Source organism: Prionailurus bengalensis, chromosome A1 (assembly GCF_016509475.1).
Source record: "Prionailurus bengalensis isolate Pbe53 chromosome A1, Fcat_Pben_1.1_paternal_pri, whole genome shotgun sequence".
NCBI lineage: Eukaryota > Metazoa > Chordata > Mammalia > Carnivora > Felidae > Prionailurus > Prionailurus bengalensis.
In genome coordinates this window covers 191,101,241-191,116,579 of record NC_057343.1, presented here as the reverse complement: position 1 = coordinate 191,116,579, position 15,339 = coordinate 191,101,241, and the positions used below count along the sequence as shown (strand labels likewise).

Below are 15,339 nucleotides of genomic sequence, written 5' to 3'. Positions count from 1 at the left end.
AAACTGTAATCCCTTGGTCTCTTTTCACTTATTACATCATATAGGTTTTCCGTGTCACTAGTCACCATAACCCTCACTCTTGATGGCTATATAATATTCCATCAGGAGTCTGTATAACATTTAACTTTCACTTAAGCCTTCAACAGTGATGAAGAACATGGGTTCTAGGAATCAGAAAGATCTGACTTCCGTTACTTTGTGACTTTTAGCAAAATTATTCTAATTATCTTAATTTTAGTTTCCTCAAATGCAAAATGGGAGTAAGAAAGAATACTACCTAAAAGGGTGGCATCTCAAATGAAATCTATTAGTAGCATAGTGCCTGACACACAGAAATTGCTCAATACAGGCCAGCTGTCATTATTATTAAGAAAGATAATAAACACTTATTAGGAGTAATAAAAATATTACTTAATATTTTTATAAGAAAGGACTTTGAAGAGTCCCTTAAGATAAAAGATAGCAAAATGTTTGGTTATTAAAATAGAATTTACATACTCATATGGATTTAAGAATTCAATGACATTCTGAGAAAGAAATACTGTGAAAAAGTGACTATAGTTGTATCCATTTGACATCTAAAACTCCAATTATTACTGAGCAATTATTGTAACAGATGCCTATGAATACGATCATTCAAATCTTTCACTTAAAATCAAGGCTTAGAAATACAGAAAAATCAGAATTTGGTAACTATGACTTCCATACATCTCACTCTTGCTGTATGGTTTTTCAGTTATCAGAAAGTTCTATTTTTTAAAGGAAGGAAGGTATGGATATAATTTGTATTCAAATCTGTTTCTCAAATATAAAGAAATACAAATTTCAAATTCATTGCAAACCTTTCTCTTTCTTTACTTAAAAAGACTAATAAATGGTTTGGGGTAAAATTTGAAAGGGACCATTACACATATATAACTTGCCAAATCACAGAATAAATTTGGCTTCTAGATTTACATTCAGAATACTGTTCTACTAAGGAAGGACAGTGAAATCCTATCACTTTCTTTCAAATCTTGGCGAAAGCTGCCTCCTAAAGTATCAACTAGTTTGATAACATAAGTATAAATTGTTTCCCTGGTACATAGTTTCCAATGCCTCCTTTACCAACTGAGACGGTTAATGAATGAATTTTCCTAAAAACCCAGTAATGATCCTCTTGACAATAATTTTATGTATAGATACAAAGGAGTAACATTTTTTCCAATTTTTTTCAACAATGGAAACAAAATAAAATCAAGGCAGTCAATGACAGATTTGCAATTTAAGATGCCACAGAATGATGGATTTCAAAATGCTTTTGTTTATCCTACTGGCTGAAGAATGCGTGGCTTAGGCAGTTATAAGTGTCAACATGCAGCTGTGGGAATGAACAATAGCAATTAGGATTATAATTCACCCAAGCATTTCATTAGCAAGAATGCACTTAAAATCTGTTTGCATTGTTTAATTTCAAGAGAACAAGATGAAAGGAGTTAATCTCTAGTCCATGCACATGAAATATTTTTACTAGAGCCTTCATAAATGCTGTAGCTTTCAGAACACTACTTTCCTTGTTCAAGCTACAAAAGCCCATGGGTCAAATGAGAAAGGTCCTGTTTCTCTAACCCTTCACAAGATTCTTAGCTGAAGGCCTGTGTGTTTGAGTGCTGTGTGTTTACAGGAAGAGGTGGCAGACAGCCAATAATTTAAGAATCTCCTTATTTCCTTGGTTGAAAAACAATGGGAACTATATAAAATGACAACTTACCATTAAAACACACTTACAATATAGTTACAAAGTACACAAAGTACATCCACAAAATATGGCAACAATAACAAAAAATAATAAAGTTAGAACACTTCCATGAAGAGAATGGCTCTATTTTAAAGCCATTTTTCCAGTGAAACTGTTGCTTTCAGAAACTGCAAAGAACTCTGAAGATGAGATCCGCTGGCTATAAAGAATTCCAAAATAAAGTATTTTTAAGCTGCACCTAATTCAGAAACAAATGTAAACTAAAACAAAACAACACACTACTGTATAGTTTGGCCTTACTCCAGGTCATTTAAAAATAACTATTTCTAAAAAGGTAGAAATGGCATTTTGATCCTTCCTTTCCCATGTTTTCAGTTGCCCTCAATCCACACCCTACCCATAATTCCAGTGACCTTTTTTAAAAAGGAAAATAACCTCTTCCCAACCCCCACCAAAAAAAAAAAAAGTTAAAAAGAAATTACATCCAGATGTGAAAGGAAAAAATAGCTAGTTTAATTCTTAAAACTTCCTATGATTGACAAAAATGTTTTAAGAATGGATAATTCAGACACTAGAGGGGGCTCTCTCAACAGTTTTTTAAAGCACCAAATTCAGACAAAGGTCTAGGATGTGTTCTGCAAATAAAATTCTAGGAAATTACCGTGAAATAACCAAAAAGTGAAGAATATTAAGAATCTGCTCATGTTCTGAAGATTTTACCTTAAAGCAGTATTGAACCACACTCACTATTGTTTGTTATCAGTAAGACTTCACTGCATCTACAGTCCTTTTCATCCTTTCACATTTGCCCCTCACAACACCCTAACAGGCAGGACAGGACTAAGGGAGATCCAGTGAGAGTACTTAACCCTCGACAACCCAGCACCACTCACTCATTGGATCTTTAATGCCCAAAGACTAAAAGTTACTGCCCTCAACTTCTGTACACATACTTCTGTGACTGTATTCACATGGCCAATGTTCAATTATTCAAGGGCTGACTATTCAATTTGTAAATTATTAGTGTTCATTTGGCTCTGTTCTTTATTCCTCATTTTCTGTTTATTGCACTGCTCACTACTGATAGAATACCAAATTATTTTACTTAGTAACAGTTTGGGAACAGGTTTTAGAGGCAATATTGGTTGAAAGTGAGCTAACGTGGGACTTTTACTTATAGATGGCCAATGCTTCTTCTAATCTGCATTAAGAATAATCAGTAAAATAACTGACAAGAAAACATTTGAATAGTTCTTACTGATATATTTTCCTGTCAAAAGTTCAGGAATATGCTTTGTTAAAAAAAAAAACTGTATACCAAGAGAAAAGGTAAAGCTTAGGTACAATTCAGTTCTAACTACCAGCAAAGGATTAAGGAAACTGAAACAGACTGATGGAGTAGAAAGTATTTTTTCCCAGCTTGTCCTTTTAATTTTACCTCCTTAAAAAAAAAAAGTCATATTTTTCATGTTTTCTTCTTTCTGTTTTAAACTTACTATATAAAGCCTTCATTCACTCTGAGATCAGGAAAATATTTAGCAGTATTTTCTCTTAGACCTTTAAATTTGTATTTTATTCTATGCATGCACACATACATCCACACTTAGAGAGCGTCTCACTAACAGGAAAACAGGCAGCAAGAGACAGAGACACAACATTCAAAGTAATGGTTTTAAATAACAGTATTTCTTTCTTTATACTTTCCTGTATTTTCCAAATTTCCTCCCATGAACTTTAACCAAGGAAAAACTTTTAAATGCCATTAAAAATAGAAATCAAGTACAGTATCATCATTAGCAACCTTTTAACTTTCATCAGCAAATAAGCATCATGGTAGCCCACATATGTATTATTTGTAATTCCAACATCTTGTTTTTATCAGGCTAATAAGTGCAGCAAACTAGTAACTAATGTATATGTATACATACTAAAATATGTATACCAAGTGCTATATGTGTAAAACTACAGGGATCAATTTAAGTACCTAATATTAAAATTAACATGTTTTTAAGAAACTTTTAGGAAAGAATAATTCTTGAACATTAAAACTTACACTAAAAACTCACCTCTTAATGCCACAAAGATTTCAGAAGATACTTTTATGACACAGGTAAAACTATTATGCTCCCATTAATAAAGTATCAATCTTTAAATAACTTTTTAAAAATAATAAAACACCCATAAAATAAACACTGAAAAAGAAAGTTTTCTCAGGTAACAAATTCCTTCTTTTAATGCTTGTTCCTTTTTTTTTTTTTTTTTTTTTTTAAGCTTCTGGCCAAAACATTAGGAAAATAGTTTTAAGAATACTTGCTCTAAAAGTATGATATAGACCATTTGATATTGTTTTCATCAGGGGACCGCCTTTACCACATTACCCTTATTTGCAAGCTAAACATTTTATAGGTTCAATACTCATTTTAAAACCAAGTACATGGTAATTACAATCCTGTGAACAGAATCATATTTATGATCAACAACCAAGAAGTCTACCACTTCTAAATTCAATAAATACATAAGTTTCACTGTCAGCAGAAAATCTGAGGCTGTACAGAAATGGTGTGGGGAGGTGGAAAAACTGATTCATCTACTTGGCTGGATATTTGCTACCCATGGGAAAAAAAAAGTATTTTCTTGACCTGAAAGTAAAATACAAAGCAATGAAAAATGTCTTTTTAAAAATTTTTTTAAGATTTATTTATTTTTGAGAGAGGGAGAGAGACATAGCATGAGCAGGAGAAGGGCAGAGAGACAGGGAGGGCGACACAGACTCAGAAGCAGGCTGTAGGCTCCAGGCTCTGAGCTGTTAGCACAGAGCCCAATATGGGGCTCGAATTGATGAACTGTGAGATCATGACCTGAGCCGAAGTCAGACGCTTAAATGACTGAGCCACCCAGGTGTCCCGAAAAATGTCTTAACAAAAGGACTGGTTCAGTAGAATTAATATTGCTAAAGCAAATATTATCATATTTGATTATAAAGTATCTTAGTTATAAAATAGCTACAGTGCTAATATAAGGAATAAATTACAGTGTTCCCTCCACACCAGAAGAAAACTAATATAATAAATATTGGAAAGTAGAGAAAAAAACAAATACAACAAACCTACTGCTGGCCACTTTCTCTCTAGAGCTGCCATGCCATCATTAGCAGCAGCGGCCCCTTCTACCAAACAGAAAGAAAATGAGTGAGTAGAGAGGAAAAGTATATTTAATATATTTAATAGCAATATAATAGTATTATAGCAATATTTAATAGGAATATAGTAATATTTAATAGCAACTCCTTGGTAGAGAAATTAAATAAGCTCACTTGTATTATCACAAGACTAGTAAGCAGCTGATGTTTAAACTGCTGGGTTTTCTAATTCTAAAGCCCATATTATACCACAATGCCCTAAAATCAGAGAATTAGTAATATCATCCGACCTAAAAGAAAAAGCTTCTTAGTTAATAAATTAAGATGACATCACAAACTGTGCTACTAAAAGAAATGCTGAAATAATCTTTAAAGAAATATATTCCCAGTTATGGAAATTATATTTTCTTTGGTTTTACTAAATATTAAATAATGAACTATCCAAGTGGAAAGGAGAAAACCAATGTAGTCCTCCCCCTCTTAAACACAAATACTCTTAAAAGCAAGGTAAAAAAAAAAAAAAACATTTTGAATAGGGAAAAACTGAAATTGAAGACCTCTAAAATCTCAGGCTCTCTTATCCATTCTTCTATAGTAACAAGACTTCAGAAGAATAACCTGGTTATTTAAAAAACATATACCCTATTTCAATCTATTTACATCATAAATATGTGGGATGCTCATGTGCATATTATTTATGACTTCACCTATTTACACAGAGGACTATGCTGGATTATGTACCTTCTGTTTTCCTCTTTACTTTTCAAGAGGGAACATTAAAATACTAAATGCTGAAACATGAGACTTTCTGCTTTTTAAAATAACCATCAAGAATTTGCACTGAAATACTATACTTCATGCTTTAGCTATCACAGTAAAAAAAAAATTAACACCAAATAAATATTAAAGAACAGTTTACTGCCAGGTTTTACTGAGGGAGGAGGGGACTCCCATAGTTCTTTTTAAAGCTTCTACTTTTAGAATATTCTGGATACTCAAAGATCAAGTTAGATACTATAACCGGATACCTAAAACATTTTAAAAACAGTACAGACAGAAAAACTGCTGAAGTCCAAACACAAGCTGCCTGCTTACGACATGAAAACCGCAGAAAATGTATTAACGTTCAAAAACATCACTTGAGTTGTTCATTCCCCACATATGACAAGAGAAAAGCACCTCTAGCTGATGTAACTCTTAACTGAAATTCTAATTGTTTTAAGATGTAAGAAAATTAAGGTGTATCTACTCTTTTCTAAGGCAAAAGTTATTCTTCCACAATACTACTAACAAATTCTTTGATCCATTCTGATTGATGTTGGCCTTCAATTCCAGTAATAGTTTAGTCCATGGGGATGGAGAATTGGGAGTTCAAAATTTAACCACCCCTGATGTTTTCCTATTACTGAACATTGTTGATTAATATGGCTTGATATTCTTGTAAGCTTAACTCAAAACTTTAGGCTGTGTTTGTACTATTTACAGATATAGTAGAAAGATAAAAAGATATAAAAAGTATATTTTCAGTTTTTTTGCAGAGGACAATGGGGAACAAATTAAACACTGAACATATTCTGCACGTAGAAATGACTAAGAATAAACCTCTAACATTCATGAACGATTAACAGAAAACCTTTATCTTAAAAATTACGAAGACAAAAATGGTTGTACAGACTCCTGACAATCTCCCAGATTCGATCAAGACTTTAAAGTACCCTGTACTTATTATACTTCCCCAACACATGGTAAAAATAGTTAGAGTCATCAAGTTTTCTTTCTTAGGTAGGAAACTTACGCATGGCAGAACACTTTTCATAATTTTTTTTTTTTTTAGTGATTCTGTATGATGTGATTGTGTCATTAATCCAAGGTACTACCAAACCCAATGTGTTCTTCTCTAAATACCCTTTGTAAAGCTACTATTTTCTGTTAATAATAATTTTCTCAGGCTCTGCCACATTCACTACCAGTACTGGAGGTTGGCTTTCTTGATTTGTTCACAAAGAAATTAAGTTACAACAGCCCCAGAGCTGTAACATAACAAAGCTGAGCTGCCCAAGCCAATGAAAGGCTTGGCTAAGTGACTTGTCCCCACAGCTGCAAATCAGATTTGGATCATAATAAAATTGTACATTATTTCCTGTTAACAAATCTAGATCTGTTTTACAAAGTCAAAACTGAACAAAAATCTACTACATTTTATTTATTTATTTATTTATTTATTTTTTAACGTTTATTTATTTTTGAGACAGAGAGAGACAGAGCATGAACGGGGGGAGGGTCAGAGAGAGGGAGACACAGAATCTGAAACAGGCTCCAGGCTCTGAGCCGTCAGCACAGAGCCCGACGTGGGGCTCGAACTCACGAACTGTGAGATCGTGACCTGAGCCGAAGTCGGACGCTTAACCGACTGAGCCACCCAGGCGCCCCAAAAATCTACTACATTTTAGAAAGGAGGATGGTTACACAGTAGGAAATGTAATACAAAAAAATATTTAAGAACTTTTATCAGGGGCGCCTGGGTGGCGCAGTCGGTTAAGCGGCCGACTTCAGCTCAGGTCACGATCTCGCGGTCCGTGAGTTCGAGCCCCGCGTCGGGCTCTGGGCTGAGGGCTCAGAGCCTGGAGCCTGTTTCCGATTCTGTGTCTCCCTCTCTCTCTGCCCCTCGCCCGTTCATGCTCTGTCTCTCTCTGTCCCAAAAATAAATAAACGTTGAAAAAAAATTAAAACAAAAACAAAAAAAAAGAACTTTTATCAGTAACTGACATTAACCGATTTATCACATATTTTCTAATCTCTAAATATACCCATTACAGATGATTAGTACTGTCCAAATGATATCATTATCTAAAGATTTCAAGCTTAAAACCTAGCATTCCAAATCCATATAATTTCAAATTGTGTGTTAAATAAATAGTTGGTCCCTTGCTTAAGGAAGAGTTTACCTAACATTCCAGGAAAATTTCCAGTACTGACTCAATATCAGTTTACATGAGCCTAAACTAACAACTTACATCTAAAATATCTGAGATTTCTAACAACTGATATGTTTATCACTTAAGTATAATAAAGCTGTTCTAAAATGCAACTAGCAGAAGTAATGTCTTATGAACTTTTTTCCAAAAAACAAAAAAAAAACCCACAGAAAATCATTATTTTGCAGTTTATGTAGAATTCAGGGTTAGGAAAGGTTACATAAAATCGGTAAGCCTTAAAGAAGTCAATACTCCAAGTTTAGTTTCTCATGCCAAACTATGTGCCAGATTAGAATGTATACATAAATTGATCACTAAAAGATACAAACTTATGGAAGCAATGACTAAAATACTTTTCTATATAAAAGTTTATATGTTAAATGTTTATAGTCCAACATAAAGTCTTCAGGGAAAGATTAGAAGCCACACATAATTATTCCAACGACTCAAAAAATTAAGGAATTGATCCAAAACAAAAAATACTTAAACCAGGATGGTAGTTGGATTTCTGCCCCTCGAAGTCTGTCATTGAATTCTTTTTTCCAAAAGTTACCGACCTCTTGATCACTATTAAGTGTGACTTAAACTGGCAATTTTTCAAGGAAAGAGTTTTAGTAATTTATGTAACAGATGTGCAAAAAAAATTACATGAATGAGATAAGCCAAGAAAAACATCCTGATGTCCACAACTAAATTATGACCTGTGGGAGGAAGAAACTATAAAATTATTTCCCCTTCCTTACAACTTCAGTGGTTAGCAATACGAAATAAAATAACCTGTTTGATAGCAACCCATTTCCAAACATTTAAAATGGGCCTGGGCTCTAGGAACTGTTCCAAACACAAGCCCACCCTAAAGGAAAATACTGCAAATTTATGTATTTTCATAATCTGCTTCATCTTTTATGGCTATTTTGTAGGAAAGCAAAGTAATATGTACATTAATTGACCAATAATTAGAGATTAATATGGCCTGAATTTTGTCGCGGACTCCTGGACAAATCAACCACTCTGTGTCTCAAGTTTCCTCATCTGAAAGACAGTTCCTATGTATAACAGAGATTAAATGAAATGGTTAAGGGTACCATTTAGCACACATGGTCATTTTTCTGCCAATATTTATTTTTAGTTTGAAGATATTCTTTATATGGTCCCTTAGAGTAAACTAATTCTTATTACTTACATCTCATTCATTGTTGCAGAACTTTACAGTCATGGTAACTAGCAGCCTATCTGACCCAAAGCATAGATACTGAAATGTAGATCTTGAAAATGTTAAGTATATAGGCAAGGCAAAAACAATTATTATTAAGAAGTGGCCAAAGACCTGGAAATGAGTATTACTAAGAAATTAGTAACACTAATAATACTAATAATATAATATTACAGTAGTAATACTATTAATGCAAGCCCTGGCAGAGAACAACTATTTCATGCTTAACAGAGTTTTTATTTTGAAGTTTATTCTTACTAATCTTGAGCTACAGTTTTATTTTACATAAAGTAGCAATTTCTTTTTTAGTGGTAACCTGACATCATCTGATCAAATAAATAAAAAGTCCCTTTTTTTTGGATTCACTAAACTCATTCACATCTACTGATGGAGTTGCACATCCCAAAGCAAAATTAAAGCAAAAACAAAGACTTTTAAGCTATTATAAGAAGGGAAATTATCTAGCATTATCAGAAACTGCAGAATTCTGAGCTTTCAAAATGCCCAAAATAAGGTCATATAATTCATTCCATGAGGTGGCTGTCTGAAGAAAGCATTTTAGAAGGGCCACAATACCTGGTTTCTATATCCTGCTTCCTTTGCAAGAGCACAAATCATTAAATGAAGAAATGTCTGGATGTTCATGGATCTTGATGGTTTATGTAGAAACCCTTCTACTCTCCCTCTAGCATAGGTGCTGCTGCTACCATGAGCTGGGTAGCAGATGACAAACTTAAAAAAAGCTGTCCCAACCACTGGCTAGTCCCATGATGCTAAAGAGTTATTTTTTTTCCAGAGAAATTTTCTGGTGCCAATTAACATTTGGGGAAGGGATGTTCTATGGCTGGCAAAAGAAGGTATTTGTTATGTGGTTCAGGAAAGTAAGATAAGTTGTTTCTAAAACGTGGCAGCAATGGTACATGGGACAATATAACAATCAAACAGGCAGAGGCTACACACTAGAAAATTCTTTTCCTTTCACTGCCATAGAAAAACAGTTCCCACAACACAAATCTGATGAACAGTAACTACTATCAACTATATAAAAACACATGTACATGTGGACAAAATCTAGAAGGAAAAAAAAAACGTGAAAAACTGTATGTGGACAGGGACACATTAGTTTACAATTTTATTTATACGATGAAAAAAAATCGATCACTTTTAAAGAAAAGAAAAACAGCACTTGTGTATAAAACTTCTCTTCACTTGTTAGGGCAGTGTCCCACAGCTGAGCTGATTTAATTCTGCTGAGGATCAGTTTCCACTCTCTTGGCTCAGCAGCCTCTTTATGTTATATCAGTGCCCTATCCGCACAGATAAAAGCTTTCTGAAGACCCGCTTTGGATAAAGGACCAGAGGTAAGGGTGTCAAGTTGCCTTCTTCTCTTGGCTAGCTGCAAAACAGTGTTGGAGACTATTCCGTAGGAATGCTAGCCCCAACCCAATTCTATTTTCTACTTCCAGCTGATTTTTTCTTTATCCTCTATCTCTGTAATTTTTAAGATTTCCATTTTTACTTTCTTCTAAAACAGTACTCTAGTATTTTGTGAAACATGGTAAAATTTTGGAGATGTTATGTAAAACTAAGGCAATTTTATTACTACAGCACTTCCCAGAGACTATATTCTAACATGCTTTGAGAATCTCAAAGAGGGGATCATATTAAACATGGCTAAAATTTTGGTGATAACATTCCTTCTCCCTGGAGCATTTTCTAAGTGTTCCAAAAAACCCACTTTGGGGTTTTTACACTATTTTTTAAAACTTCCCTTAATATTAGACTCACAAAAATGTCTATACCTTTAATCTTACCACTCTTGTTTTTAGTATCTGTTATTTCTTGTTCTTTTTTAATGGATAGCTTTTCCTTTTAACCTTTTATGTTTTTAAATTCTTATCTGATGGCTGGTTTTAGGCCTTTTATCTTGCTTTACATCTCACTTATTTTTAACCTATTAAAAAAAAAAACTTGATTGATCTTTACTGTTGATTTCAGTTTCCTATCTTGTTTATTTTAAGTCTCATCAGTATTACTTTTGGGCCCTTTTTTTCCACTGAGTTTTTAAAAACTTTTAAACTTTATTCCAACCTCTTCAAAGTTCTCTATTTTTAGCTTTAAGTTCTCAATCCTCATTTAATAACGTCTTTCCTTTTTTCTTGCATGTTTTACTTATTTTACATTTTATAACACATCACTGAATGAACAGAAACAGCACAAAGAGCTCAAGAAAAGAGAGGAATTGGCTCTTCTCACAGTCCCTAACTCTCACACTTACTGCTGTTTTTCTGGCCCTCCCGATGCAGGGGTAACATTTTTCACAAGGATCAATGAAACACGTATATGAGATACTCAAAATGAGATTAGCTTTATTAAGTCCCAAGGGGTGATAAAATTCTTCTTCTTCCAGATTAAAGATGCTTTTTAACAATAAAATTATTAGTTTTCATGTATTTGAGAAGGAGCAACATTCAGGCGGCTTCACGATTTCTCAGGGTGAAACATGATCTGCAGGGTACATGGTAAGGCCAGGCAGGCTGCATGCAGGTGCTGGGTGTTTGGAGTCATCTTTGGGAGCCTTTTCCCTCAGAGACTACATCTCTAGTCTAGGCTCCAACATTTAACAATGTCTCCATTTGCGGTGTGTTCTCCACTTATCCTTCAAACCGTGACTAGATTCAGCTTCCTAATATATTTACCATTGGCCATGTGGTCCACCACAAATTCATCACCACCTTCCCCAAGTATTTTCCTCTTTGTGTTATCAGTGGACAGTACCATCCAGAGTTACGGCTTCAACATCATAATTCATTACTTCCCTCCCCTCCTATTCAGCATTAAAAGTCCATTTTCCTGGACTTTTCTACCTACAGTGGTTCCTAAGTGTCTCTAATATGTCCATCTACTTCTCCCTACCCACGTTGCCACTACCTCAGCACAGGGTCACGACCATTTCCCACCCAGATTATTGCCAACAATCTTATAACTAGTGTCTCTGTTTTTCCTCTATCTCCCACCAGACCAGAGCCAAAGTGAACTCTTGCTGAAATACAAATCCTATGTAACTGAGCCCCCATTTTTTAAATCCAACAAAGGCTTCCGTTGGAAGCCTTCAAGATGAAGTCCAAATTCCTTAACATGACAAAAAGTCTTTCATGTGGGATATCAATTTATTCTTTCAGTCCCATCACCATCATTCTCACCTCAAGGCCTTTGCATGAATTGTTTCCTGTCTGTAAGTCCTCTACTCACCCAGCCCTGTCACCAGCCTCACTTCACCTTATCATCAGGGTTTAGTTTAAATGCCACTTCCTCCAAGAAACCTTCCTTTAACTCTGGGGATCTGCCTATATGCTCTTCATAGCACCCTGCTCTTTATCTTGAACTAAAACTAAAACTAGTGTACTATAACAGGCACATTTGTTTTCTTGTCTCCCCCTCTGGACTGAAAACATCCAGAGGACACAAGCTGTCTCTATCTTTATTTTTAATTTTTGTTTATTTATTTTGAGAGAGAGACAGCATGAGCAGCAGAGGGGCAGAGAGAGAGAGAGAGGGGGAGAGAGAAGGGGAGAGAGAGAGAGGGAGGGAGAGAGGGAGGGAGGGAGGGAGGGAGGGAGGGAGGGAGGGAAAGAAAGAAAGAAAGAAAGAAAGAAAGAAAGAAAGAAAGAAAGAAAGAAAGAAAGAAGAAAGAAAGAAAGGAAGGAAGGAAGGAAGGAAGGAAGGAAGGAAGGAAGGAAGGAAGGAACAGACAGTATCCCAAGCAGTCTTGTGTTGTCAACACAGAGCCTGACGTGGAGCTCCATCTCACAAACTGTGAGATCATAATCTGAGCCGAAATCAAGAGTCAGACACTTAACTGACTGAGCCAGCCAGGCACCCCTGTCTCTCACTTTGAAGATCCCCAGTGTCTCGTGGCTCAGTCGGTTGAGCGCCCGACTTCAGCTCAGGTCATGATCTCGCGGTCCGTGAGTTCTAGCCCCGCGTCGGGGGCTCTGTGCTGACAGCTCAGAGCCTGGAGCCTGTTTCGGATTCTGTGTCTCCCTCTCTCTCTGCCCCTCCCCTGCTCATGCTCTGTCTCTCTCTGTCTCAAAAATAAATAAAAAATAAATAAATAAAGATCCCCAGTGTCTGTAACAGACTTGGTGATAGCAGATGTTCCATAATATTTATTAAGTAATTGAGCAAATAGGTTAAATAGCTTCTTCCCTTTGACTCAAAAAGTTCTGGTGTTCAGGACCTACCTGATCTGGCTTCAATCTACCTGCCTAGCCTTTCTTCCCACTGTTTCTGTTTTATTTCCTTTACGGGATAACAACTGAAATTTAAACATGCCCTTTCTTACCTCAGTAACTGTTCACTCCCAGAATTATCTCCTTTCAGTAGAACTCGAACCTAGTTTTTAACAAAGATGCAAAAGTAAAGTCCTCCTGATTCCTGCCAACCCATAACCTCCCCTTCCTATGGTAAATAAACATTACATTTATAACTTTTATGAATTATATTGTACCCTATGTAATAGCTATGTATGAACATATCTTAATTCCCCCTTAAAACACTGTAAGTTTTTAAAAAAACAAGTATAGTTGATCTTCCTTATTTGAGGATTCTGTATTTGTGAATGTGCTCACTAAAATGAGCACTACTAAAATTTTAGCATTACTAAAATTTTGTAAGACTAAAATCAATATTCACAGCACTTTCATGGTCATTTGTGAATATGTGCAGAGGAGTGAAAGATTTGACTCATCTGTTGGGCACATTCTCAGGTGAGGCCAAAAGGCGATGTTCTGCCTTTAGTTCTCATGCCATAAACAAGTGTCTGTTCCCTGGTTTATGCAATGCCATTATTTTTCACATCTTTGTGCTTTTTGTTGGTGATTTCACTGTTTAATGATCTCTAAGCCTGGTGCTGAAGTGCTGTCTAGAGTTTCTATGTGTAAGTATGCTGTAACGTGCCTTACAGAAAAAATACCTGTCAGATAAGCTTTGTAATGTGTTGTTGGGCCCTGAGCTCAGTGTCACTGAAAACAGTATGTATATTGAGACATCTTCATACAGAAACAGACACAAAACATGGTTATGCACTGACTGGATGATGAAATGTGACTAGAGGCCCAAAGGAATCTAACCTGGGAACAATGGTTCGGCATTTGCTAATTCAGTTTTTGTAGTGACTCTGGTAGAACCTACGCACCTCAAATAAAAAGAATTGACTATAGCATATACTATGCATTTTTATTCCCCTCTTAGTACCTAACCATGAATGTCTCATATAAAATGGGTATTTAATAACTGACCAGTGAATACACAAATGAAAGCTATAATCTCTTGGTAAGAGAGAGGGTGATGGAAGACAAAGACAAAAACAAACAAAGAAACAAACCAACAAACGGAGATTAAGATACGAATAGAGGGGGCTAAAATAAACAATCTCTGACCAACAAACATACAAGAGAATGACGTGAAAAATATCACTTTCTCAAAAAATTTTTAAAAAGGCCATCATGGTGGGGCACCTGGCTGTCTCAGTCAGTAGAGCTTGCGACTGGATCTCAAGAGTCGTGAGTTCAAGCCACATGTTGGGTGTGGAGCCTACTTAAAAAAAAAAAAAGAAAAGAAAAGAAATGAGGCTATCCTGGAATAAAGTTTCAATCTCAGGTCTTCTGAAGGCATGGCCATAAAGACTTGTTAATTTGCTATATCCCCTAAAGTTAACTTAGTAACCCCTAGCAAAGACTTAAAATGTTAAGACATGTTGGCAGAATTCTATGTCCACAGAAACATGTGTAGAGCTAAAACATTGAAATCAAAGGCTAAAAAAATACTTCAAAAACTTTAAATCTCTTACTTATGCTCAGTGTCAACTATCGATTTAGGAGTCATCAAGGGTGACTACAGCTGCTGTACTTCTCATATAAACAGCCCTCATTTTGCATGGCGCCCTGTTAACTGAAACTGGTACATACTGGAACCATGTCTTTGCTTTACACGATCTGTTACTAAAGAAGAGCTGTGCAAAAGAGTTAGGCCTTACCTAACTCTATGGCCCAGGCAAGGTCCTAAGCCCTTTACAAACAATTCATCTGATCTATCAACTTTATGGGGCAGTTAACATCACCATTCCCATTCACAGATAAGGAAACCGAGGCACAAAGAGGTTAAGTATCTTGCTTAATACAACTATTAAGTGGTATGCTTAGGATTTTAACACAGGTAGTATGAATCCAGAGATAAATGTGGTATGCTTAGGATTTCAACCTAGGTAGTCTGA

At 35.4% G+C, this 15,339-nt stretch overlaps 1 protein-coding gene across 2 annotated transcripts in view; it reads right to left on the bottom strand.

Annotated features, from left to right (window-relative positions):
• Positions 1-15,339, bottom strand: part of CLINT1 (clathrin interactor 1) — a 59,274-nt gene that overhangs the window by 28,221 nt on the left and 15,714 nt on the right. The gene's annotated exons all lie outside the window — the stretch shown is intronic.